Here is a 27849-nt window from a genome sequence, read left to right as displayed (position 1 = left end):
CCAAAACCCAAGGTTCCCATCAGTATCTGACTAGATATAAAAGAAGAAAACTACACAGAACTAAAGGGACAAAACCTGGTAACAACCAATCTTTTACTGCAGAGGAGGTTAACCCCTCCTTACTAGGGCCTGCACCAGCTCCCTCAGGTGATTTCCTATGCCCCCTTCCCAATACACCTAAGAATTTGATGGCAGCAGTGGTGCATTTGTTTATACATTCATTTGTTCCTCAATTCCGTTGGATTCTGGTGCAATATAATGGAGTATCTGGCATATGTTTCTGAAATAACATAGGGGGAAATAATAAAGGGGGAAAATAGAAATGTGGGGAAATTGTGTTCAGACATGGAATATTATCCTGAAATGACCATCTGGGGCCACAGGTTCAAATCCTACCTTCCAGAATTATGAGACGTGTGCATGGAGGTGGCCACATTTCACAGCACATGCTTTTTGACCAGTGGCATGTGACCCACAAAGGAATCCTAGGTGTAAATGTGGCCAAAAGCTTTGTTTCTCTCACACACATCATGTGCATGCACACACCCACATGCACAATCCATAGTAATATTGTCAAAACAGAATACAAAAAAAACCTGCTGTGGTCCTTCAGCAATTATTTAATATTATGCTGTTTTAGAATAAAGTATCTAGTCGAGTGTTTTGTAATTCCCCCCCTCATGTAAACAGTGCAAACGAAGCAGATAATTTAACTTGTTTCATATGTTTCCAAGAAGTCATTTTGAAAATTCTCCAAGCACAATTATATTTCTATAGTGCAGAGATTCCCTCCCCCCCCCCCCCAGTTCCAATTTTATGGCAATTGAACCTTGTTTGAAGAAAAGATGATCAATTTTCTTTTCTGCTGTCCTTGGAGAACTCAAGTATGCCTGAAGTTAAGGTTCTTTAATGAGAGAAGAGATTATTAATGCTTATTTAGGGAGCCGACACACCAATTTTCCAGATACAGATTGCAGAAACAATAAATATAAATATATAATGATGAATGCAATATATAACAAAATGGAATATAATTACTTTTTGTAGGGGGTCACCCACAGTTCTTGTAGATTCATGGGCATGGACAGACAGGCATTATATACCCCTTGGCAAGTTGATCCACATAGATAAACCTAACTGGTAGTGCTGCAAGTCACTACAGTCTCCCTAACAAGGGATAAAGAGATAATCATTCTTATATGCTTTTATGAAAATAAGTTGAATAACTGGATTTACACCCAAATTGTATGTTTTGGACAGGAGTGTTAAATAAATTACTTGGGAGTAAGCCCCACTGAATTCAGCAGGACCTGTTTCTGGAAATGATAGGGAATGGCATACATATCACTTATTGTTAATCTGTCACTGGCATTTCCATCACAGTTCCCTTTTCTCTCCTTCCCCCATTTCAGTTTTTTGTGTCAGATAAATTTAAGTGGCAAAAGGCAGCCAAGTAGTCAGTTCTGTAGGTGGCAATGGATAATCTGAAAGGTGGCAGAAAGACAAGCAGTAATAGCATCAACTTTCAGAAACAGAATCTAGGTTATAAGAACAAGCCATTATAAAACTAAAATAGTCTTCAAACTGATGTATGACACTTTAGCCAACGTGATGTGTTAACATACATTTGAAACACACCTTCAGATTCTTCACAACTTGTACCAGAGTTCATAGTAGTTAGCTTTTCATGAACGGTTAATGATTCTGTGGAAGAAAAGGGCAGCTTTGCTCCTTAGAAGGAAGTCTTACATGTTTTAGAGAGGAGGATCCTCTGCTTGTCAAAAGCTGCTCAGATACCCTTTCCATTGTGGTTTTCTGAGGTCTTTCACAAGAAATTTCATCCGAGATTTGATTTGCCTTTGAGTTCAAAAGCATCTGAACTCAAAAGACAATGATTCATTGTGCTAACAATTGTCTCAATGACATTTTGCCATTTCCCATGGATTCAGAACATGAAAGAAGGGTTGTCAAATCACCATTTGTGATGTAGTGACCTTCACAGCTAACCGGGCATGGGGGCTGAGATGCACAGGGAAGGCTGGCACTCAGCCAGATCCATGGAGATTTCCTTTTTACTAAGCGACTACATGGAAGGGTAGAAAACAATAAAGGAAAACTGTTCATCCCATTGTATGAAAGCGTGGGGGAGGCAAACAGAATATTCAAAGCACAGAAATTAAATCTGTGCAAAATAAATGTAGATGTGGAAGGTCTTGGACCCTATCTCAAGTCCTACCTTGACCCCTCGTTCTCCACCTTCTCTGTCCTCAAGAGCAAAAGTGCCAGTGGAACTGGTGGAAAGCCCAGAGGTGACAGAGGTGCACTTGCATGGATGCCAGGAGTCTTGTGTTTTAATATTTTGTTGGAAGCCACCCAGAGTGGCTGGGGCAACCCAGTCAGATGGGTGGCATATTAACAACAACAACAACAACATTCCTCATCAGGGATCTCCTCAAGAAGAAAGGTCTGCTTGAGAGGCGGGAGAAGAATCTGCTACCATCAGTGATCCAGCAGATGACCAAGCAAAGGAGGGAGGATATAAACTTCTCATTGGCTACTGAGCCTTTGCTAGAACTTTATTGCTTAGCTCCTGCTACAACTGGCAGTCCTAGAAATGGACACCAGTAAATGAAATGGAATGGATTTTTGGGGTGGTGGTATTGCTTTATTAAGTGCTTTTTACTGCTTTCTTGGTTTTTCTTCATTAATACTTTTTATTGTTAGCTTTTTCGGTTTGCTTTCAAGAAAAGTGAAGAAAGCACACTTAAAATAAATAGCTGCCCTACAGTTCTTGTTGTGAGTCACTCATCCACACCACCAGCAGCCTTTTTGTCTTCTTTGAAAGTGTGCATTTGACACCCAAGGAGAAACCAAAGCATACAATAAGGGACCAGAAGACTTGACTCCTCTTCTACTTTCACTGGTGTATTATTAAGCAGCTCCATTGGATCACATTTTGTTCTACTTTCATAATGGGGGGAAGGTTAATTTTCTACCTTGTCTCAGTAATACAGCATGAATGTATGAACATCCACAACTGTTTCCCCTCTTCTTTCTCCCCTTCCCCAGCCCTGTAATGTCACAGAAATCAAAATTGACTGACTCCTTGTAGTCTGCAGAAACAGGATAAGAAGCATCATTTGTGGGGGAGGAAGAAGACTGTCTAAAGCTTTTTCTTGAAGAAACCTGGACCAGTGTTAATTAAAAAGCCCCCAAAAAGTAGTCGAAACCAATTACTCATATTTTATTTTGCATGTCAAAACAGTTTCATGCCTTGGTGAAAGGTTCAACTCACTTTTTAATGCTTCTGAACCTATTAGTCTATCCTTAGCAAGTCAGCCTCCCCCCAGTAAAAAAAGAACAACAACAACAAAGGAACAGAAGAAAGGTTAAATACTAAATTCTTAACTCAACTTTAAAGTCAGATGTTTCTGAAACATAGTGGAAAGGCCCTCTGTGGCCATCACCCCAGGTTTAATAAGCGTTATTTCCAACATTGGTGACAAAATGCAATTATGCTGTTGAGACAGGTCTGAATGAAAGTCACCACATGAAATATTAACATCCAGCTGCCGTTGAGCTGCCATTGTCTTGGGTTGATGAAAAACAATAATCCCATTTCAGTTTCAGAGGAGTTTTTATAAGAAAATCCTATTTAAAAAACTGAAAAAGAAAAGTTAACATGTTTACTAAGACAGTCTATGTTCAAACCTGCCTGGGCAGAATCATCACTGGAGATATTAAGGAATTTGGGTATTTATGCCATTGCTGTATTCCAGTCAAAAGGGAAATGAAAGTATCTTCTCAACCCCCCGGCCACTTCCTGCGTCCTTTGCCATTTCTGACCACTAACTAGAGTTTACTCTGTTCTACCCTGGGACTGGAAAAAAGAACATTTTATCACAGGAAAAAAAGACTCTGAAAGATTTAAACTAATAACTTCTCATCTTGCTTCTCTTCCCAACTTCGGATGTTGGATAATTCCAGGGGAAATAGGAGCAGAAATTGCTGATGTTTGCTTATTCCTCCAGTGTCCTGATTCTGGTGAATATGATTGGTTCCCCTCCCCCCGAAACAGGGCAGAATGGAAATTGATGCCTTCCAACATCCCTATTCTCAACACAGCTTTTCCAGTCCTTCTTTTCAGGAAAAAATAGTTAATTCTTTAGTACAAACAAATGTTCCCAAAACATTTCCAGCGTGCTTTTCAAAGGAAAATGGTTGGCCCTTATATCTTACTTATTGGTATTCCCACTTATATGGTTTTGCTTTCAGCTGTGAGCAGCTTGTGATTGCTTTGTTTCATTTGCTTTTGTAAAAGGTTCATTAACCATGTAAATTTCACATAATGCTGACCTCACCCTTTGGGGCGTATGTGAGGAGACCACACAAGTGAGAAATGAAAGCAGAATAACACTTTGAGAAGGGGTTTTGCTTTGAAACAGCTTTGCCTGTTGTAAGCGAGATAATTTCTTCTTGCAAACGAGATGTAATCCAATGCTGATGCTATCAGTAGTTGGCTGTAAGATTAAAATATTGTTTAAAAACCACAACAGCTCTGTATAGTTGTGCCAGAAATGAAAATAGTAAACTTAATCTCAGCTTCAAAACTCCTCACCTATCCTCAGGGGTAGTTCATTGTAACCCATTCCCCATCTGGCATAGAAGTAAGGTGGCCACCATCAAAATGAGGGATGAAGGAGGGCACACCAATTTTTATAATATCTGCAGTTGCTAATTCAGATGTGGAGATAATTTAGAAATAATTGCTATACAGTGGTACCTCAGGTTAAGTACTTAATTCGTTCCAGAGGTTTGTTATTAACCTGAAACTGTTCTTAACCTGAAGCACCACTTTAGCTAATGGGGCCTCCTGCTGCTGCCACGCCACCAGAGCATGATTTCTATTCTTATCCTGAAGCAAAGTTCTTAACCTGAAGCACTATTTCTGGGTTCAGAGTCTGTAACCTGAAGCTTATGTAACCTGAGGTACCACTGTACTTTAAATAGACATACATGCCATTGTGAGAAAGACTGTGACTAAGTGAACTGACTGCTTGCTCAGCCTCTTGTCCATGAGGTAGCTATCGGTGAACAACTTCAGAAGAGAATCCTCCTCCTCAGGGTTCTTTGCCTTTGGAGTGATCTAGATAGCTCTTCAAATAGAGGACTTCTTCAAACAGAGGACTGTCCTGTCACAAATGGGAGATTGTACTCTGCAAAGTAGGACAACAAATGGCTATCCTACTCCATGCAAGCATTTTGGGGCATAGCATTTTAGACCTCTTTTTTCTGGATCTATCCCTTTGTGCTCAAAGTTGTTTGTCACACTTGCTGTCTGTACAAATCAAGGGGCTTATGCCTTCTTCCCTAGCTTTCTTACAAATGCACTTCCAGTAATGAGATTTCAGTAAACGCATTAGTGAGATAGGATAACTATCAGTAACCACAACAAAAGCCAGATCAAATACAAGGTGCAATCTAACTGGGAAACATGTAAACACTTAAATGAGATCTTGGCATCAATAAGGGATTTCTTGTTCTACTATAATTATGTTATAGTGGTGAAAGTTGCCTTAGCATGAAATGGACATTGCAACACTTTTGAAGAAATATATATGTATGTATAATCCCTTTCATCAAAGACTGTGAAAGACATGTAGAATTACTGTTTTGTACTCTGAAATGTAGGTATTTCCTTTGCAAACGATATTTTGCTCACTGCCACTTTAGCCAGAATTTTAGAGTGAAATTGTAAAACTGAGTTGTTCTGTTTATGTTTTAAAAAATATGAATGGAGCTTTCCCCCCCAGCTTGTGTTGTCTTTATCTCTCTGATGTGACACTTTTATCATTCTGTTAGTGTATAAGTGAAACCTTCACCATTACTTTGATTATGTTTATGTAACCTCCAAAATATTTGCAACTCTGTTATAGAAAGACAGCCATGTTGAAACACAGTTGTGGTCAAAGTATTATGCACAAGCAAAAACGTGCAAGGTGGTCTCACATAGATGACAGGGGCATCTGGATGAGAGCCTCTAAAGATGACTTCAGTGCATAGACAGGTTGTTATGAGAATAGACATTACCTTACATTTGAAATTTCTGGGGGGTTTTGTACAGAAGAGTCCTCTTCACACATCAAGTCAAAGCAAATCGTATCAGAGTGTACACAGCAGATACCTGCAGGCCTCACAAGAGTATATCTCTAAACCATTAACAATTTTAGGAGCATACTTATATACAGTATTTATATACTGCTTGTTATAAGAATTTTAAGGTCATACTGTTCATAACTGTATATATATAAACCACATGTCTGAAACCCCACAAAAAGGGTCCTGAACAAATTGACTTCAAATATTTCTCTGCAAGGTCAAAGTGGGAAACCTTGATAAAAAGAAAGGTTGTGCTAGGGTAACAAAGCCCTTTAGTCCACTTTAATTGCAGAAAACTTTAATTTCTGGCATGCGCTTGAATTCATCCCAAAAGATAGTGACAGCCTGCAGGCACTCTTAGTAAACTGTGCTCAATTTCTCAGCACCCGCTACTGACAGTGCATGGCTACATGTTGCTGACATAGGAAGTCCTTACAAATGCAGTAGACACAGGCAAGATCCAAGAAATGCATTCTAAATGCTGCAGTGTTACAGGGACTTTTCTGAGACTCCCCTCCCAACTTCTGCATTTTTTCTTTGTTTACAATGGGTTAAAAATGCAGGCTTCCATTTAAATGTCTTATTTAAAGCCCTACTGGAGAGTTGAGAAACTGTGCCAGACACTTTAACAAATCTGTCCAAATATTCACAGTGTTACTTATCATTCTCACATCAATTAAATATGTGCTAACTGTAATTATTTCTGCTCTGCTTCATTATTTCCCCTCAGCCTTACTAATAAACTGCTCTAGACCATCCAAGTTTGCTTCCCCACCCTCCTTTTCTTATTAGGGCTCCAACATACATTACAGTAAGGCAATCAATATTCCAAGGTAAGAAAAACACGGCATGTTACACCCCATGCCTTTGCAAAATGTATGCATGTTCACTGTGACCCTCTCCAGAACTGTGTTGGAAATTGGTAATGAGTGATAATTACTACATTATAAGAAGAGCAGCATGAAGAAATTACAACTCCACACTATGTTGCTGCTTGCTACGGATACAGTTCCTTGTAAGGTAAACATGTTTTATGGTGGCTAGTAACTAAACTAAATCCTGTCACAGATATATCAGTGCCCTAAGCAGAAAATCCAAATGACAACAGATGGGCATCAGTACCTCCAGTGATGGAAAAATATTATTATGCTATTATAACAAGCCAAATAATTGACAGTTTGCTACTCTTAAATGGTACCAGAAAACTGTCATCTTATCCTAGCTAATGATAAGGACAGCCTGTTATTTTTGTTTGCATCTTCAGCAGTCCTACATAACATAATTTTTAGCATAGGGTTACAATTGGATTGCAAAAGAGATGAGAATTCTCTTTCTGCCCAGTTTTTGCAGCCAGGCCCATTACTTAAAAGATATGAGGCCCAGACCCAAAGACACAAATTTGGAGAAAACTTGCACATGTTTAATTCTTTCTTCAATGGACATTGGAACTAGAAAGTTGATGTGTAGCTGCTGTGAAACAACTTTCTATGCCCTCCATCTCCCTGCCCCACCACAGACATTATCTTCCAGATAGTATGGAAACCTCCTATACAAAGCAATATACCAGACATGTAATAAGAATAAACCGCACTCTGTGTTTGCAGCCTCAACCATCAATGCAAAAACAAACAGAAAACCCACATGAAACAAGCTAGATTTCCCCAGTTTATAATGAACTGGGTTATAGGGAACTGGGTTGATCTCTTTAAAGAAAGAAACTCAAGGTCAAAGAAAAGGGGGAAGAAAATAAAAACACACATTCCTGCTTCAATACAGTTCCAGAAAGGATTGATGGTGGCAGTCTTGTGCCCACTTACCTGGGTGTAAGCTCCATTGAACTTAATGAGACTTCTGAGTGGGCATGCTTTTCAGAAAAAGCAAATTATTATATTCCCTCTGTGCTTATCCAATCTGATTTCTGTGGACAGGTGGTGTTATTTGTGATGTACTGTTGCTTATGAGTGAATGGAATGATGAGGGGATGAGTGAGAGAGTGAGAAACAGTGGACTGAGCAATGATGAACCTGATGTGTACTAACAGTTGAACACAAGGAGGTTTCTACACTTGACCCAAGCTCACAAAGGGGGCAAAAAAAAGAAAAGAAATCAAAATATTCTGAAGGAATGATTTGCATCCTCATCAGGTTGCCAAACTGCCAGAATGCGAAATTGGTAGGGTGGTGGATAGGAAAATTTGCTTGGAGCCCTGGCTTATATGGACATTTAAACAATGCTAAAACCTTGACTAAACTACATGACTAGCTGTCAGCTGTTGAAGGGAGTTTCAGTGCAGCAGCATCTGCAGGGTTACCCCTGGTCTAGCTGTTTCGTGGCATTTGATGCTGGTCACTCTGATCTGTCAGGCTCCTCCTCTTCTAGGTTGGGACATGAGCTACTGCCCAGGACAGGTGGCATGATAAAGAACACCTATTCCCACAGGTGGCTATGTGGACCTCACTGGTTAATTTAGGTACTCAACTCATTCATTTGTTACTTTCTATATGTTGGCCTATATGTTGTGGTGGGTAGTTTATTGAGTTCTGATGTGAGAGATCCAGGTTCAAATATTTCCTCAGGGCAGGACAATGAGAAATGTGATAAAAAAACTGTACAGCACATTGTACATTGGAAAGTCCTATAGAAATGATTAATATTATTAAACAGAGACAGCTGTGGGAGCAAGACATGATTGAAAATCACACAGCCATTTAGGTACATTGAAAATGGTCCCTATATTGCATTTATGTCAGTTTTTGCTCCAATAAACTCTGGAATCCATCACAAGTATTTTCATAGTGCACCCATCATAATCTAGTTGCAGTGTGAGCAAAGTTTTCTTGATGAAATAATCAATGAGACACTGATTAAGCTTGCCAAATGTCACTTGACCCAACCCCTGCCATTGCTGGGTGAGCTCGCTTTATGTGACTGCCATTGTTACATAAGAGTTACCTTCAGTTCCAACACGGTTACTAGGTAGATTCTAGCGATTGGATAGACTCACTCGCTGGTCACCAGTAGTAGGTTCACTAAAAGTAATTACTCTTTCCCATGGACAGCTGCTCCCTGAAGCTATTGAAACAAGAGATCCTTCATTAAATGGTGAAAGCTTTAATGATATTTCCAGCTTCATATAATTATGGGAAAAAGTATGCACCATGAGAAAAGTTTGCATCCACCTTGCCATTCTGATCCGATCTGATACCATGACAGATCCTACTAGTATACTCTGTCCAGCTTACAATACTTATAAGGAGGTAGCTTACAAGAAACATTAAATCACATTGAGTTGTACGGAACCAACATTTACTCAGACTAGAACGGTTGATGGTAGATCACTCTAGGGATGGGGAGATGGAAAAACCCTTCCCAGAGGTGGTCCATCCCTGACTTGCTAACTGATTAAAGCTTATTGAGGCACTTCCTAAGCAGCCTATTTCATTATATCAGGGATGGGGAACATTAAACTTCTCATCAGCACAAACCACCATCTCCAATACAGTGGTACCTCGGGTTACAGACGTTTCAGGTTACACATGCTTCAGGTTACAGACTCCGCTAACCCAGAAATAGTACCTTGGGTTAAGAACTTTGCTTCAGTATGAGAACAGAAATCATGCGGCAGCAGCAGGAGGCCCCATTAGCTCAGCGGGAGGCCGTCAGGTTAAGAATGGTTACAGGTTAAGAACGGACCTCCAGAATTAAGTACTTAACCCGAGGTACCACTGTAGTTAGGAATGATGATACTTGTAGTCCAACAAGAAGTGCAGGGCTTCAGGTTTCCCATCCCTGCATTGCACAGGTAGGGAGATACACACCATAACTTCAGATTCCGCACTGTCCTCAGTGTCAGTTTCCTTACATGCCCCCAGCAAACGAATTAGACCCATTCATGGAGAATGCCTGTCAATGGCTATTAACAGCTTAAATCTGGGCACCAGGTGCTAGAACAAAAAATGGGGTATCCATTCTAAGTTTCCCTCTGGATCTAGCTACAGCTGAAATATAATACTGGAACAGATGGTCTTTGGTCAGATATACGAAGGAAATTATTAAGTTCATAGCACATACATGTATACTATACTACAAATATCGCTGATGTTTAACATAAGTCTACTGTTTTGTTTTGTTTTGAGCTTCACATCCTTGAATTCCTGATACTAGCTGAGAAAACAACATTCTGGCTGGTTAGGATTCACAACTTTGTGTTCCCTTCTGTTGTCAGGTTTGCTAGCGTGCCTGCACACGTCTTGCACTTGTAGTGGCAGAGAAGCTAATTTGGGAGGGATTCGCAATACTACTCTTGGGATCTTGACTGGAGCCCATTGGGAACACACAGACAGAACTGCATTGGCTAAGGATACCTGGCTAACTTTGGAAAGCATAGAACTGCCCAATATGGAAGCAGTATTAGCTTTCCTGCTTTAGCAATAACCACAACTTTGCAGCAATTGTGTGTGTGTGTGTGTGTGAGAGAGAGAGAGAGAGAGAGAGAGAGAGAGAGAGAGCGCACAAAAAAATATGGGAAGAAGGTGATCACACACCAACATAAAATGATTTCTGAAGGAACAAAATGGTTTTGCAGCTTGAAATGCCACTGCTGAAGCATACAGAATAGAAAGGGTTAATAATGGAATGCACACATTAACCCACCTATGTGTTACCTAGACCATAAACTTCACAGATAGAGAAGAGAGAAAAGAGAGGCAGAATATAGCTCCATATGGAATGACGGAGAGGAGTCTAACAGAGCAAATCAACCTCCTGATCTGCCATGCTGGAAAAGGTCAGGATGGGGCCAAGGTGTCTTTCTGCACAGTTCTGAAAACCTCTGCAAGCCTCCACTATTTGTGTGGAAGCTGCACAAGCAAGGAGCATCTCAATATGTCTATCCAAGTGGTGTCAGAAGCAACTATTGACAGTATCCCTGTCAGGGGGAAACCTCAAAGCTGAGAAGAATGTGGATGCTCTCTGCTGTGCAGCGAAGGGTGAGGTAGAAGATAGAATGAACCAATCTCTCCTGAAATTTAGCAAATTCTGTTCTTCAGATAGGCAAGTTTGTGCTGTGTATTTGCCACCCAGTTGCTTTATTTACTTATTATTTGCCACATTCAAAGGCTGCCTTCCACAGCCTTGCAACATCTATAACATTACAAATAACAAAATAATAAGAAACATCATCTAAAACAGAATAATTCTAAAAATGATCAGAGCGAGAGAAAACAGACCAGCAGACTAAAACAATGTAAGTGTAAAAATAGACAGCAGCAAAAGCACATTCAAAGACCATCAACAGGAAAGCATAACATAAATATCAACCTTTTGAAATGCACTGACCTTTTAGTCCCATCCATCTAATTGTGTTGATTTAGCCCCTGGCATCTGATCTTGCTAATTTTATGTCATTCACTTCTCATGTGGAACTGATCTCTCCACTACTTTTAGTACAAAATAAGATCTATTGTTTTCTCAAGGATGCACCCAAAGAGATGAATATCTCACTCATTGTAGCAGCTGGAAACTGGTTGATACAGAGTCAGATCCATTGGTCCTTCTAGCTCAGTAATGTCTACACCAGTGTTTCCCAAACTTGGGTCTCCAAGTCGTTTTTGGACTACAACTCCCATCATCCCTAGCTAGCAAGACCACTGATCAAGGATGATGGGAACTGTAGTCTGGAAACAGCTAGAAACACTGGTCTACACTAGCTGGATCAGCTCCCGGAGTTTTCAAGCAGGAGTCTTTCCCAGCTATATTATTATTATTATTATTATTATTATTATTATTATTATTATTATTATTATTATTATTTTATTTTATTTATATCCCACCCTCCCCAGCTGAAGCCGGGCTTAGAGCGACTAACAACAGTAAAATAACACAGTTTACACAAAAATCACAATCAATTAATTGAAATACATTCTAAAATCAATTCAGAATCAAATTAATGGCAATTGGGCTAGAGTTCTGTGAAGATTGCCAAAGGAGGGAGTCAGGCTGTGCCCTGGCCAAAGGCCTGGTGGAACAGCTCTGTCTTGCAGGCCCTGCGGAAAGATGTCAAGTCCCGCAGGGCCCTAGTCTCTTGTGACAGAGCATTCCACCAGATCGGGGCCACGGCCGAAAAAGCCCTGGCTTTGGTTGAGGCCAGCCTAACTTCCCTGTGGCCTGGGATCTCCAAGATGTTTTATTTGAAGACTGTAAGGTCCTCTGTGGGACATGCCAGGAGAGGTGGTCCCATAGGTACAAGGGTCCTAGGCCATATAGGGCTTTAAAGGTTAAAACCAGCACCTTAAACCTGATCCTGTACTCCACTGGGAGCTAGTGCAGCTGGTATAGCACCGGGTGAATGTGATCCCACGGCAAGGACCCCATAAGGAGTTTCGCCACGGCATTCTGCACCCTCTAGAATTTCTGGGTCAGTCTCAAGGGCAGCCCCACGTAGAGTCTACCTGGATTCGCTGGGGATTGAACCCAAGAACTGCTGCATCTAAAGCGGATGACCTGCTGCTGAGCGATGGCCCTTACCTGATATGTGTTATTCATTTGATTTAAAATTTATATGTTGCCTGATTGTAATAAAACCTCTGAGGTGGTTTAACAGTAAATGTTGAAATTGTCAGGAAAATGGTTAAAAACATTTAACGATAATTAAAATTAATGGTAACATAGATTTAAACATGTCCGCACCCACCTGTCCATACAGGTTGGCCTAAGCAAAAGTCTTTCAAGCAGGCACTGAGAAAAGCACAGCAAACACACCTGCCAGGTGTCAATGGGCAAAGAGTCCCAAACTGTAGGTGCTGCTACACTAACATGATGGGTAACTATTGGAACATATAAGCAAACCCTCATTTGGTGTGTGATTTTTTTCTCTCTACTTAAACACGCATAGAAACACAGCTTTAGATTTATAACCGGCAACTAATTAACAAAGACAATATGTTCTCTTGATTTAATTATTCCGCTGCTGTTGGTTTCTTATTATCATAATTGTCATGATGACTGTGTAGCCCTCACTTTTAGGAATGATTTTTTTTTTAATTGTGGGTTGTTGTTGTTTTTAATACCAACAGAAAATCAATAGTGGGAACTGCTCAGTCTATGAGAAATGCTTACCTTTTTGGGGTGATCAGTTAAAAATGTGTGGTATAAGTAAAAAGCAGCTATTACTCAATATTAGTCTTCAGAAATGTACTTACAGCACTAACTGCTCCATTTCTGCCTGTACCTCCTTTCATTGGTGTAGAAAGCCTCTATACCAGGCATAGGCAAACTCAGCCCTCCAGATGTTTTGGGACTACAACTCCCATCATCCCCGACCACTGGTCCTGTTAGCTAGGGATGATGGGAGTTGTAGTCCCAAAACATCTGGAGGGCCAAGTTTGCCTATGCCTGCTCTATACAGAGATAGAACTCCCATCATCTCCAGCCAGCATCATCACTAGCCACCACATTGGTCAATGTGATTGCAAGTTGTTTTAATGGTGTAACCCACCTGGGGACTGTAGGGGAACAGCAGGAAATCCATCCAGATTGAATATATAACTCCCTTTGCCCATGAACATGCAGTTTGTCCTTCTAAGGCTTCTTCCAAATTCTGCCAACTCTGTGTGGCACTTCTAAGTTTAGTTCAAATTCTGACTTTTCAGCATCAGAACCAGACATGACTTGCCTCTTCCTCCCATCAGCCTATTTTTGTTACCCGCCATCGGAAGCAAAAAGCTCCAGACATACGTTCAGAGGAAACATTTTGTCAGGACAGCATGATTAGACCTTCAAGCATAGCACCTTATTTTTTTCCTTTGTTACAGGTGACCAAAAGTATACTCAAGTTGTGGTTTTCTTTATACATTATAACTTAGAAAATAAAATTGCAGGCTCGGTGCCCTGGTGTTTCTTTGTCAATTCTGGGAAGAAGAGAAATGCTGCTGCTTTGCAACACTTCCACAGGACATTTCTAAATACATTTCCCAATGTGCCAGGTGGCCCATGGCGATTTCCTTCAGTGTTCCTTCTATGAAATCAAATTAGTGTGCTTTGGAACCAGGGATATTCACAGCCTGTGGACAGCACTTCAGGTTTTAAGTGCTCATAAATGTCAAAATGTTACTGAGGGGGGCAGAGAACTTGTCATGGGGGCACTGATTCATTTGGTGACTGTGACATGTAGTCTAGCATAGAGCTGCTCTTCAAAAGCATGTTTGATTGCGGGGCACCTAGGAAGCTCCTATCACTCAAGATGGGAGGCCAAATCATCACAGTTCCTCCTTGTGGGGTTTGGATTCTCAGGTCGAACGGATTCTACTCCCTTTGTGATCAGGAGAATAAAGGTCCTACTGAATAGAAGATATATGCTGGAGAAACAACTAGCCATATAATAAAGGAAGGGCTTGTGGCCATGGCAAAGAGCAGCAGGGGGGACAGCGAGAACTCAAACAGTCCACTTTGTGGTTTAAAATGAACAAATAGTTAAACAGTTGTTATTCCTACAGCATTCATCAGAACATGCAGCCATGTCATTAAATAACACCTAACAACAGGAAGCAACTAAAAATATACAAACAAAACATTTAGGAAATCCTGCAGCTTCAGGAAAACAGAGCTTTGAATTGTGTTTTTAATGATTAGGGTTCACAGGAGTGCAATAGTCAGGTTGCTAATCTGTCCAGTCACAAAGACAATGTTAGGTCAAGGCTTTCAACCTCAGGCCAGGAGATACATTAAGGAAGGCTATGCACTTGTTTTTCTATAGAGAATTAACACTGAACAAGAACAGCAAATGGGCTAGACCAAGCCTTTTGTTTTTTTACCCTGACATAGAGTCATGCACCTAATTAGTTGACTAGGGTGTGATGACTGCTGGAGATCGGTTGCCTCTTCAGCTGGTTTCCAATTAGATGAGCACCAGGTTTTGAGTTTTGTTTTCTGCAGCTCCTCAGGTCACTGAAAGAAAAGGTCAGGAGTTCACCTGCTCGTTCTTACCTGTCAAGCTCTTGGTGGTTTAACTCTAAGCAAAAAGTGTGCACTTGAGCTGGAACAGAGTTTTTAAAAGAAAACACACTGTAACAGGAAGGACAGCAACAACAATCCAATTTTTTCCCTTGTGAGCAGTGCAATGAGATTAATACACATTGCTAAGCTATTGCTATTAATTCCCCTTTGTTGCATTATATAGCTGTGGCATGATACAGAATTTGTGTTACTATGGAACTGTGGTATTCTGGAATAATGCTACAACCTTAGACACCACAGGGCTGAGGAACGTCTGGCCCTGTCGGACTCAATGGGCCTGGTGTGGCTCGCAAGGCTATTTCCCACAAACCATACCCACCTGCCTCATGCCTGATTTTATATATGATGTCAAGTGTGGGGCAAGTATAGAAACAGTGAGGAAGGAACAATCAGGATTTTAAAAGGTGCTCTGAATTGTTCCTTTACAAGCAGGTTTCCTTGTCAGTACCAATCAGCTGATCTGGAGAGAGCAAACCTCTTTGAAAGCAGGTTCCTAGCACCATTGAAGAAGGTTGCTATAGCTCTCAAACAGCCACTTCCTTGAAGATTAAAACTAATACAGTGGTACCCCGCAAGACGAACGCCTCGGAAGACGAAAAACTCGCTAGACAAAGGAGTTTTTCGTTTTCTTATTTTTTTTAAAAAAAAATTATTGGTTTTTCACCTTTTATAAAGACAAAATACACACAAAAAAGACAAAAGACAAAAACATGTATAATTTCAGAAAATCCTACTTTCCTAACCTTGTTCCCTGACTTCCCCCCACCCCCCTTCATGCATCCCAATTCCCAGAATTATGTCAGCAAATTGGTATTTCTCCTCTTAACCATCTTAATATTACCTCTTTCATAAAAAAAAATAAAAAAAAATAAATTTTTCTAAGTTGGACTCAAATTCCCTCCCATCGATTTCCCATTTTGTCTTAAATAAAGGTCATATTAACTAAACCCAAAGGTCTTGAGTGTTTTTAAAATTCTATTCTTCCCTCCCTCCCATCCCCGGTTCTCGTCCCTTCCCCAATACATGTCCAAAATAGCAATTCTTAGCCTGGGTTCCTCACGTCCGAGGCTTTCAAGTCTCTTTCAGTCCCTCTCCGCCGGTCTTGTTGGTAGTCCTTTATGTCGGTCGTCGGATCTCGAAAGAGTTCTATCACCATCCAACCATATTCTCTTCCCACAAGGGCATTTGGAAACAGCTGCTGGAAAATTTCCACAAGGCCTGCATCTTCAGAGTCAAAGTCAAAGTGGAGGCCCCAATCATATTTCTTTATTTTAAATTCCTGTATTCCATAAACTCCCGGGGCCTCCTCCTTCTTCTTTTGCATCTTTCGCAGATTTGTGGTAGATATGATCCAAAAGTCTCCTTGCTTATATTCCACAGATGTCAGCTCCTGGTTGGTGCTTTCCAACTTTATTTCCTCTTTTTCTTGTTTAGTCTCTTCCACTTCTTTTGATATCATTTCCAATTCAGCTGTGGATTCTTTCTCATTCAGGTCCTCAATACATTCAGCAGAGCTGCTTGTTCCAGAAGTCAAGGTCATAAGTTGTTTATTCATAGCCAGACTCTGCTCTTGTAAGATTCCCACAAAATGAAACATTCTTTCGATTTCCACTAGTAACTTTCCATCCACAGCCATTGTAGTTTCACAGAGTTCCCCCTAGAGGGAATCTGGCTACTTGGTAATCTTTCTCCAACAATCCTCTAACTTATTGTTATTACTTTGTTTCCAACAATTTTAGTTCAGTTGTAACTCATTTTAGTCCAGAGGAATCTTAAATAACAAATTTTTCCACTCTAAACTGTCCGTTTGACAGCTTTGACAGCTGTCAAACTCCGCACCTCTTCCACAAGCTCAAAAACAGGACGCTCCCGGGCCCGGGAGGGGGGGTTGTTTACAACAGAAAGAAAGCTTCCAAAACTCCACTCTCCAGCTCAAAATTTCTTTTTGCCAAATCTTGGAAGTTAAAATCTTTTTTAACTCACCCCACAAAGGGTAGGCTCTCCAGCTTAGTTCTTAAGTCGTTGCTTTAGATCGTCTGCAGAAGGGGGGGTGCGGACTTCCTTTTAGCACACCCCCCGGTCGTCTCAAATTCACGGGATAATATTCTTAAAATCCAATTCCGTCTTACTCACGGGTTATTCTTTTCAGTCCGAATTTCAAGGAAGGAAGTCAGCGCTCTCCAGTCATGGCTCGCGGCTTCGCTCAACCGAGGTAGCGATCGACTCTCAGCGCCACGCCACCCAAAGATCTCAGGGTGGTTCCCAGAACTGACCAAGAAACATTTTGCATTTTTATGTTGTGAACTGTCCTGTGATGCAGAGCGGTGTACAAATGTAATAAATAAATGATAAATAAATAAATAGTCTGAATATGATTTTGGAAAAATAAGAAACTGAACTTGACAGATCCCCAGTCTCTAGTGTAACTGAAATAGTAGCAGAGATTCTTAATATAAGGTTTGCAATGAAAGAAAAGATGCCTCCTTGAAATGCAGGTGGTTTTCTGCAGATTTATCATGGTATGTGGGAACAGAATTAAACTTATCTAGGGCATTTGAGAGCAACAAATTAAATAAAAGATCAAAAGTGGCTTTGGGGTTTTCCACTCTTCATGTAAATTGCCTGAAGGTGGAGGGAATCTCATAAAGGATTTGGAAGAAATGTAGTTTCTTTTCTTCCTCTATTACTTCACTTCTGTAATACAAAGGAGGAAAATCTCTTAATAAACAGAATTATTTTAAAAATGCCCTGTGGCTTAGCTGCCCAGCTAATATTTTCTCAGTATGATGCTTTGCAAAAAGGGTGACCATAACATTGTTCAATTACCTACTTTAGGTGTTCAGACATTCCATTTCGCCATGACAATATTTTCCTCTGTGTGTGCAGCCTTTCTCCCTGTCTGTTTGTGTATCTCAACAGTCAGGCAAATTCTGAAAATCTGAGCACAAGCACATTATTATTTCAGACCTTAAAGGTTGTTTTCATTAGGCCAATTTAAAGTCTTTTTTCCCATCTACAAATAACCAAAGGCAGCTTCCTCAGAACATGCCCAACCCACATCTTCTCATGCATCTATAAGCTATGTGGAAATATTCATAGCTGTCAAGCACTGCCATCAGGATTTGTGTCCCCAGCGGTTCGCTGGAGTGAGAAGCCTCAAGCCTCAGGTGATGCCAAAAGAAACGGAAAGGAATATGCAAGCCTTTTTTTATACTCATCACATTTTAAAATCTTGTATCATTGCCACATAGATCTGCAGCTCTGCCTATCTGTGTCCACCTCCCCTGAGCTCCTGTGGTGCAGAGGAGAAGATGCCATCAAAAGCTGAGAGGGAGGGAGTACACTATATACTGTATTTGGGGATCTTCCAGCCTTTTTTCTGGGAGATTCTCTCAGTGTCCCCACAACTGAAGAAAGCAAAGCCAAATGCCCCCAGGAATCTCCCCAGGCCGTATCTCTCACTGGCTTTGTGCTGTGCCTCCCTCAAGTGCTGGAATGTGTCTTTGAAGTGTGAACTTGCCCCTTGCTTGCCTGGGTGGAGAGATGTGGGGTGGGGGCAACTGTACAAGCATGTAACATCCACTACTCTCCATTTTTGCCTCTGGCCATTTCCTCTTTTGCCTCTGGCCCTGCTTTCTACTGCAGCATCTAGAAGGTTTGCCATGAGGTGATGCAGTCCTTGGACTAGAAAGGTCCCCCCACTTCTGGTCAAGTGAACAGCACTACTTTTTGGTCTTCTTCAGTTTGGCAATAGAACTGTTACCATTATTCCAATCCCAACCTTAAAACACTTTGTATGCTTAGCAATCCACAAACTTCCCTTTAATGCAGGGATGGGAAACCTGTGGCCCTCCAGATGTTGTAGAAGTACAGCTCTCATCATCCCTAGCTAGCACAACCCAATGGTCAGTGGTGATAGGAGATGTAGTCAAACAACATCTGGAGGGCCCCAAGTTCCCCATCCCTGTGGATACCTTGCTAATTCTGTTGGCCCCATTTCATGGATTTGGGAGGTAGACCCAACTGTGATATTACTGCTTAGTTGCTTGTTGAGTTGCTTGCTTGCCTGGTCTCAGCTAACAAACAGGGACAAACTGGAACCTGCTAGTGGTTTGACATGGAACATACACAGCACAAGCAAGAAAGATACTGTCTAGTATTGCAACTGAGGGATGAATACAACATGATGTTATTCATGCAACTAGGAAATTGCACATTGTTGTTGGAAGTAAATAGCCAGCAAAGGGCTCTCTGATCCAGACTGGGACCATACATGGTGGGAAGAGAGGCTTTAAATTCCCCTGAAATTGCCACAACACAGATTACATCTCTCTGTAGTTCCTCCCTTTTTCCCATCAGGGTAAAAACAATCCATCATTCACACAGTTGGACCATTGGATTGTGTGTGCATGTGTTCATATGTGTGCATGTTTGGGACAATGAGAGCAGAGGCAGCATGGAACTTATAAACTGCAATTTTTCTATTAGTTTATGAAGCTAATAGTAGCTATAAAGTGAATGAGATTATTTATATCTGCTAACCCCCCCCCCCAGTTGCCCTCTTAAAGGAACAGAAACATCCACCCAGATGGATGTTGGCAATTCATCAATTAGTAAAACAGCTCTGTGAAAAATGAAAGTCCAAATGTCATTTCCTCCCATTTCACATTTGAATGATTTGTCTCCATTATCTCAAATGAGGCCTGCAGAACATAAGGCCTGCAGACCTACTGCAGTTGTCTACCTGACTTTTTAACAGACCATTGGGGGCAATCTCTGCTACAATTATTGCTACTCTCAGTAAAGTTTAGTTCATTTAGTTCATTTATAGGCCTTTTTTCAGTGGTGCCCAAAATACAGCATCATAAAAACAACAACTTAAAGGGACGGGGTTAAGGTTTTGTAGAGGAATTAGAGAACTCTGAATCTGGAATTCAGCAAGGAAAAACTGGAGCTATTTCCCCCATCTTTGGTGTGTGTGTGAAATAGCTTGGTTTACCGAGTCCACTCCTGCGTCATCTTCAGAGGGCTGCCCGTAACTGACGGGACTAATGGAAGAAAAGAGAAGTAATAGTGGTAATAGTCAACTGGCCAGAAACACAAGCAAGCAGACTGACACGGGTATCTGACGTTCTTCTAACTGCAGCTTGGCATGTAGGAATCAACAGGTGAAGCTTTTCATCATGGAGGTAGGCACTGTATCACTTGCTAATGTCTGAAAATCAAATCACCAGATGCTGGTAAGGCAATCCAAGAGATGAGAAGTGGGAGCACAGAAAAGCATGTGTTGATGCAGGCAGAGAGCTTGAGTGTGAGAGGAATTAAAAGGCAACAGATAAAAGAGATAGCAGAAATGGCAGTGCAGAGAGAACTATGAATAAAAGAGTCCACTAAGGGGTTCTGACAGTGGCGCCATCAGAATAGGACTTTAGAGGAAAAGTCCAGGGCTCCACCCTGCATATTGGGGAGCCCTAAATGCAGCTGGGCCAGTTTACCACATTTTGAAGTAATACAGTTGCGTGCTGAGGTCCCCCCAAACACCCTTCCCAAATAACTCACACATTACACATAATTTTTGTTTAAGGTTTTTGGCATGATTTTGGCCACAACTTTATTGTATACAAATTGTGAATGGTTGCTTAGGCATTGGTATGACTATCTATCCCCCCCCGCCTTGGGGGATAGCACTGACTCCCGGATTCCAGCGAGAGTCAGTGTGGAGGAACAAGATCAGGGCAACTGGGGCTGCGTCACAGACCCTTCAGTTCCTCCCCGCATGCTCCTTGGGGTCTTACACGGCCCGCACCCGATTCCAGGGGTTTGGACAAGGGGATGGTAAGCCCCAGAATTCCTTTAACGGAATTCCCATGCAGCATCATCATTGGAGGGGCAGGCCCAGCCTATCCATACCCCTCCACCAACCAATTTAACCAATGCCTAACCGCCACCCGAGCCCTTATGCTCGCCGCCAACCATTCACAAATCAAACCACCCTCTCAACTTGGCCACTACTGAATCCAGCCACACATCATTCCCAACTGAGGAAAGATGAACCCCATCGGCCCTATAGAATTCTGCAGCCCTGAACGAAATTAGAGGGTGAGGAATGACGAATCCGCCCAAGCCCACCACTAGCTTGCCTGCCGCGGAATTAATCCGCTTCCTTGAGCGTTCGGCAGTCTGAGGGCTGGGACTACCACGCCAAATGCGGCGTTGCAGCAACTGTGACCAAATCAATGTGGAATTGGGAACCATAGCCGCTAGATCCTTAAGATCTTGTACAATAGCAGTACGCAGCCCATAGCAAGAAGAGGAAACCAGATCATTTTCCCCGAGCTGCACCATGATCGCCGCAGGTGGACCAACCAAGAGGACACGCCTTTGCATGAGTGGTAAGAATTCCTTCCACAGCATCCCCCTTCTGGAGATCCAGGACACCCGTACGTGCTGCGGTAGGCCCAGGCCATCTCCCAATCCAGACTGGCGAGCTCTGACAGCAGCCCAGTGCACAATACTGTGCCCCACTATCCAGATATGGATAGTGCCCGGACCTAGGGTTAAAACGGAAATGTAAGTACACAAACCACATCACTTCCGCACATACGTTTTAAACGCATCCGACCTCCACCTGCCCATGTCCTTTATCCGTTTTGCAGATAAACCCCAATGCGCAGCTGTCGTTGCGGCACCAATCCGGAAGGAATGAGGAGCAAACTCCGCTGCCACAAGGCCACATGCTGCCACAGATTTACGCAACACTTTAGTGAATTGGTGCCTCACCAGTGGGTGCCCATTTTCATGTATGAACAGGGCCCCTTCACCCACAGGCCGCACGGCCAGGTACTTCCTGAGGTCCCTTACCGGACAAGGCCCGGCTTCCCCAGTTGCTGATAACCTAACGACTGCTCCCCTGCCCAGCTGATCCGTCTTTGAATTCCTAATATGAATCTGCAGGTCGGTCGAAGACACGCTCACGTCCTGCAACAGCAAGCCCCTGGAACCTCCATCCCGCATGGGCTCAAGGACCAGCTCACCCACTCTCAGGGCCCCAAAGAAAGCTAATGAGAAGGCTGCGGAAAATAGTCGAGCCTCAAACCTGGACCAACAGATGCCACGTAATTTTTTATGCATCTGACCCAGCAACTCAAATGTGATGGGCCTTCTGGGCACAGCCCGCGAAGGGGTGAGTCGCCCCCACCCCTCCAAAGCTCTGCGCACTACAAACTTTCCACATGGATCCTTGTTAAAATAGGCCCTGCTAAAAAAGGAGATCGCTGCCGAATGGAGCCGCAGCGTCCTAACGGCCCGTCGCATTTGGAATAGATGCGCAAGGTACTTGAGCACCTGAGAAGTGGAAGGGGGGGCAGTAACCTCCCCCACCAACTGACCATTAAATAATAAAAAGTCAGCCCAGGCCTTCTTGTAGGACCTAAGAGTAGAGGGGGCAACAGATGCAGCTACTCCCTGTAAAACTAAGTGCTGCCAAGGTTCCAGAGATGATCCGGGAAAATTTCCGGACGTTCTCGAGCCACTGGCGCCAGGGATCTGAATCGCTCCATCTGAAAACGGGACAGAGCATCGGCAATCTCGTTAGATACACCCGGCACAAAGCGAGCAGAAAAAACAATGTTAAAGCGCAAACAATGTAGAACGAAAGCCCGGAGCAGGGCTGATACCCTAGGCGATCGTGAAGACTGCTTGGCTAGTATATTCACCACTGCCTGGTTATCAGACCAGAAACAAACTCGATGGTCCTTGAAATGCTCAACCCACAAGTGCACGGCCACTACAATGGGAAAAAACTCAAGAAAAGTTAGGTCCCGAGTTATAGCTTCCCCACGCCAAGCAGGAGGCCACCGTTCAGCGCACCATCTCCCGTCCCAAAACAAGCCGAACCCGAGGGAACCCGCTGCATCAGAGTGCACCTGGAAATCATTGTGGAGGTTCAAGGTATCCTGCCACAAGGACACTCCGTTAAAATCCTCAAGAAATTCCAACCAGACACGAAGGTCAGCTTGCACCTGAGAGGAAAGGCGCACCCTGTGCTGCGGAGCCCTCAATCCTGAGGTGAGCCTAGCCAAGCGGGAGCAGAACGGCCTCCCGGGGGCAACAACTCTGCACGCAAAATTCAAATGACCTAACAACGACTGCAGCTGCCGCAATGTGACCTTCTTCAAGGGGAGGAGTTCCTCAATGACCCTCTTCAAGGCGGTAATCTTGTCTGCCGGCAGGCTGGAGGTTTGAGCCACGGTATCCAACCAGATACCCAAATAAGTCAGCTGAGTGGAGGGGCCTTCCGTCTTCTCAGCTGCCAGTGGCACGCCCAGCTCTTCCGTCAAGGAGGCAAAGGACTGCAGCAATGCTACGCAGTCCCCTGTATCATTCGCGGAAGCCAATAAAAAATCATCAAGATAATGAGTGACCCCGCCCATTCCAGTCCTATAACGCAAGGCCCATTCCAAGAATGAGCTAAAACGCTCGAATGCTGCACAGGCCACTGAGCAGCCCATGGGCATGGCCTTATCAACATAGAAACCACCTTCAAACTGAAAACCAAGCAGCCAGAAATCATCGGGATGGATCGGAAGCAGCCGAAATGCCGACTCAATGTCGCACTTGGCCAAAAGGGCACCAGTCCCAAACTTCCGAATCATCTTGATCGCATGATCAAGAGAAGCATATTTCACCGAACAAAGCTCCGGGGGAATCACGTCATTTACTGACGTGCCTCTAGGATGAGAGAGATTATGAATGAGGCGAAATTCCCCCGGGGCTTTTTTAGGAACTATACCTAAAGGTGAAACATGCAAGTTGGGGAAAGGGGGAACAGAAAAGGGGCCGGCCATACGATGTAAAGCCAGTTCCTTTTTGATCTTCTTACGCGCCACTTCCGGCATGTCCTTAATGGATTTCTGGTTAACAGGGATGCCTGCTACAGGGTTTGATGCTACTGGGATCCTAAAACCTAAAGAAAAACCATCGCGCAAATAAGACGCTGATTCCTTGTCAGGGTACAATTCTAATAAAGACAGCAACGGCTGAAGCCGCACCGGGGTATACGCCAATGTAGATAGGGCACTATTTTCCGGCTCCCGGAGCTGGAACCTGGGGAGCAACTTTTGGGGGCTGCTGGGAGCCCCCTCCTTTACGAAAGGGACGCCGTCCCACAGAACACCCTGACGCTGAATGATTCCCAGAGCACTTGTCGCACAAATGCAAGTACCTACAAGGTTGGCGCTGACACGCACCCTTATTGAAGTCCCAACAGAACGACTTACGACCCGCCCTTTGAGGGAGGATCTTAAACTTCTGCGGCTCAGGGACTTTTTTATCAATACGTGGGGCCACATAAGTGGTCCAAACATCCAAGTCTTTCCAATCCCAGCGAGCCGTGGGAATCTTGGCCGCTCTACGTCTAAAATTCTGATCATAGGACAGCGCAGCCGATTCTCCGGCCATCGTGAAGGCCGAACGGACTATAGAGAGATACACCCATAAGTGCAAAGACCTTCTAGGGTAGGCTGCTGAAACGACGCCGGCAAAGACTTGGAAACTATCTAGCCAACGCTCAAAAGTCCTATCAGCCTTAGCAACCACCACCCGCTTTTTTGAGGCAGCAAAGCCTTTATCCAAAGGCTCCTGACCATCGATTGGAGGAGCTAGGCTGAATATATCTACGTATCTACCGTTTAAAATCCTGGAGCGCAATTTGGTAGACAAGTGGGCACCGGGAATAAGGTCCCTAGCTGAGTTGGTGGAGACTTTTACGTCAGGCACCAAGACCCCTTCGCGACACTCCTGCACCGCCCCATATTTTGCCCTGTGGGAATTTGCCCTCCGCTCCCAAACCCACTTAGGGAGCCCCGAGGTCTCGCCAAAGCCCCAATAAAGCTTCAAGGAAGCTTCCTCATCACTGCTGGAACTCTGTGAGGTAGTACCTGAAGAGGAAGATGAAGTATCCTTCCGTCTCCTTTTAGCGCGTTTCTTGGAGCTCTTTTTGCGGCGGCGGTGCCCGCCTGAAGAGGACCTCGGCGGTGGCAGAAGGCTGTCCTCCACTGAAGATTCCGATAAATCATCTTGCTGAACAGTGCCTGCAACAGACTGGAAAGAAACAACCTGTGAGGGACCCGGAATCGGACTGCCAGCTAGAAGGGGCCGAGCGGGTGAACCCCGCACCGCCTGACCTCGCACCGGTGCCCTCCTCCTGGCCCCTCCCCTGGCAAGGCCCCGACCCCTTGGCGCAGCAACCTGCGACACTGGTAAGACCGGGGACTGCGCCGGTTGCGTGGCAGGTAAGAAGGACCCAGACGCTAAAGGTTCTCCCTCTGCCTCACTAGCCGAAGACACTGAAGAAGAAGCGACCCCTGGATGCGTTGGTTGCGCAGAGGAGGTTGAAGGCGACGCGTAGCGTTGCACCAAGCCTTCCATCTCAGCTTCGACCCGCGCCAGTGCGACTGGGTCACCCACCAAACCAGTGACCATGGATTGCAAACGGCTCAGTGTCTGGCTGGGTTCAGGTGAACGTAAAGCCTGAGATGGGCCTTTAATAGGGCGCTTTGAAGTACGTGCGAGTCCAGGTCTCGCAGTCGCTTTCTTTGGAGCCATTCCTGATATTGGCAAAACAAAGAAATATCCAATCAACAGGCAATATATATATATAGCCGCAATTAAAGCTAAATAACAATAAGTAAATAAAATAAAATTAAATAAAATAAGATAAAATTAAAATAGAATAAATATATACGGCTGCAAGTACTGTGAATTCAAACGCTAATTATTATATTAAGGTAGCACCAAACAAGTGGCTAAATGAACAGCCACACCATCAACAGTAAGCAGGTAGTTAAAGAACCCTGCAATTACCAGAACGGCCACTAGAGGCCACCACCTGAGTTTAAATTGAGCCTACACCAGGCCAACTCAGCCCCAGAGGCTCCCCCTCAAGCAGTCCAGGCCTGCTCTTGCACGTCCTGGCCACCAGAGGCCGCCACGTGGCCCGAGAAGGGAAGGCAAAATGGCGCTCCCGCCAATTTTGCCACCAAATGGGAGGCCACCGGCCGCCCAAAGCACCAGCACCCAAGGACCAACAGCGGACAGGGCTGGAATTATCGCCCCAGGCGCTGAAAGCGCCACAGGCCCGCTGAAGAGGCGGGCGCGCCGAGCCTCCGGCCCACCACAGGGGATCGCGGCGGCAGCGCAGCCCCAGGGGAGTGAAAGGCACGACCAACCGCCGCGCCGGCGAAAGGAGCCCGGGAGGCCCACCCCGTGAAGGTAGGCCACCTGCCCTCAGTCCCCCGACCCAAGCGCGCCCGGCAGGGCGGGGAGCGGCACCCGATGGCGGCTCCGCCGCCGCGCCGCGATCCGAGGCCGGTACCCCGGCCGGGAGCCCGCAGGCGGGCGAGCGGGCGGGCGGGAACGGAACCCCCGCTCCCCAGGCGGAGAGGGCCCGGAGGAGCCCGCGTCCCCCGAGGATCCCCGGCGGCACCCGCAGAGGGGCGGGAGAATGGGGGGGGGAATGGAAGAAATTTACGGGCCCTTACTAGGCCCGGCGAGGCCGCCAAACCACTGGGCCCAAGGGCCTATGCAGAGGGCGGGCCGGGAGGGAGGCCTAGCCCCTGGCCCGTAAAAGGCTCGGCCGAGAATCGGGCCGTAGGCTGCCTGGGACCAGGAGCCCACCCCCCCCCAGTCAGACAAAGACACAGGGAAGAAAATAAAATAAAATTAACTAATAATAATAACAGTAATAATAGATTTATAGAAAGCAAATGAACTAAGGCAGAATAAGAGCAGTAACTGATAAGGGAAGGAAGAGGAAAAAAGGGAAAATCACGAGGAAAAGGGGAGAGTATACAACCAAATCTCCTGCTGCAATCACTCCGGTACTGATCCGGTGTCCACAGCAAAAGAGAAAGGAACATTCTACGGGCTTAGCTTAAATAACCTCTGGTCCCACCCCTAAATTGGCAACATCGATTTTACCCCAGCAACACCAGCCACCAATCTGATCCAAGTCCCTTTGGATCAAGTGGCTGGCAACTAAAAGGGTGCTTAGGCTGGCCCCATCCGCAACACGTGCTCTCTTTTAGTGAGAACACGCTTTACCATTTAAAGTGGGAGCATCTGTAAGATCATTAATCCCAGAGTCCAAAATTACCTAATGATAGCACAGAGTACAGAGGAAATCTTACAGGCAGGGTGGGACAGGTTAACAAAGAATAGGATAAAAAAATAGAGCATTGGGTTAAAAATATGTCAGAAATGCTTTCCTACTTTACGTTACAATTCTGCACACAACTTCCCTGAGCACGTCCCAATAAACTAAATGGGACCCACTTTTGAGTAGACATGCATAGGCCTGTAGCCTTAGGATTTAATCAAAATGTCATGGTTCTCAGAGTGATTTGGGTTTTGCAACTCTGACTTAGATTGTTAGATCTGTAAGACAAGACAATTGAGAAAGTACAAGAGGATGTTAGCCACAGGACAAGTGATATGCAGTCGCAATGTGGGTTGTGAAAAGCCCATTAATCAGACATCCATGGACTTTTTTCTTTCTTTAAATAGCTCAAATATTTACTCATGAGTAGCTGTAGTGAAATGCCTGGATTTATTCCAGAAAAGGATTTGCGGTGTAACTTGCTCCACTGAGTTTTGTAATTGAAATAATGTGCAAGATAA

General features: G+C 44.0%; 1 long non-coding RNA gene across 3 annotated transcripts; it reads right to left on the bottom strand.

The window, feature by feature from the left end:
- Window positions 1-653: 653 nt before the first annotated feature.
- On the bottom strand, window positions 654-27430 carry LOC308585259. Of its 3 annotated transcripts, XR_014007205.1 has the most exons (5): window positions 20289-20682; window positions 17998-18109; window positions 14990-15102; window positions 1039-1167; window positions 654-904 (listed from the first exon to the last, which is right to left on the bottom strand). It is a non-coding gene; the product is annotated as an uncharacterized lncRNA (long non-coding RNA). The 3 variants fall into 3 exon arrangements; XR_014007204.1 differs by lacking the exons at window positions 654-904; window positions 1039-1167 and adding an exon at window positions 27360-27430 and having other exon boundaries at window positions 14729-15102; window positions 20289-20386; XR_014007206.1 differs by lacking the exons at window positions 654-904; window positions 1039-1167 and having other exon boundaries at window positions 14729-15102.
- Between the last annotated feature and the right edge of the window lie 419 nt (window positions 27431-27849).

Source organism: Podarcis bocagei (assembly GCF_964188305.1).
Source record: "Podarcis bocagei genome assembly, chromosome: 1".
In the NCBI taxonomy this organism is placed as follows: Eukaryota; Metazoa; Chordata; class Lepidosauria; order Squamata; family Lacertidae; genus Podarcis; species Podarcis bocagei.
Note: the sequence above shows the minus strand (reverse complement) of the source record. Positions and strands in the feature narration are given on the sequence as shown.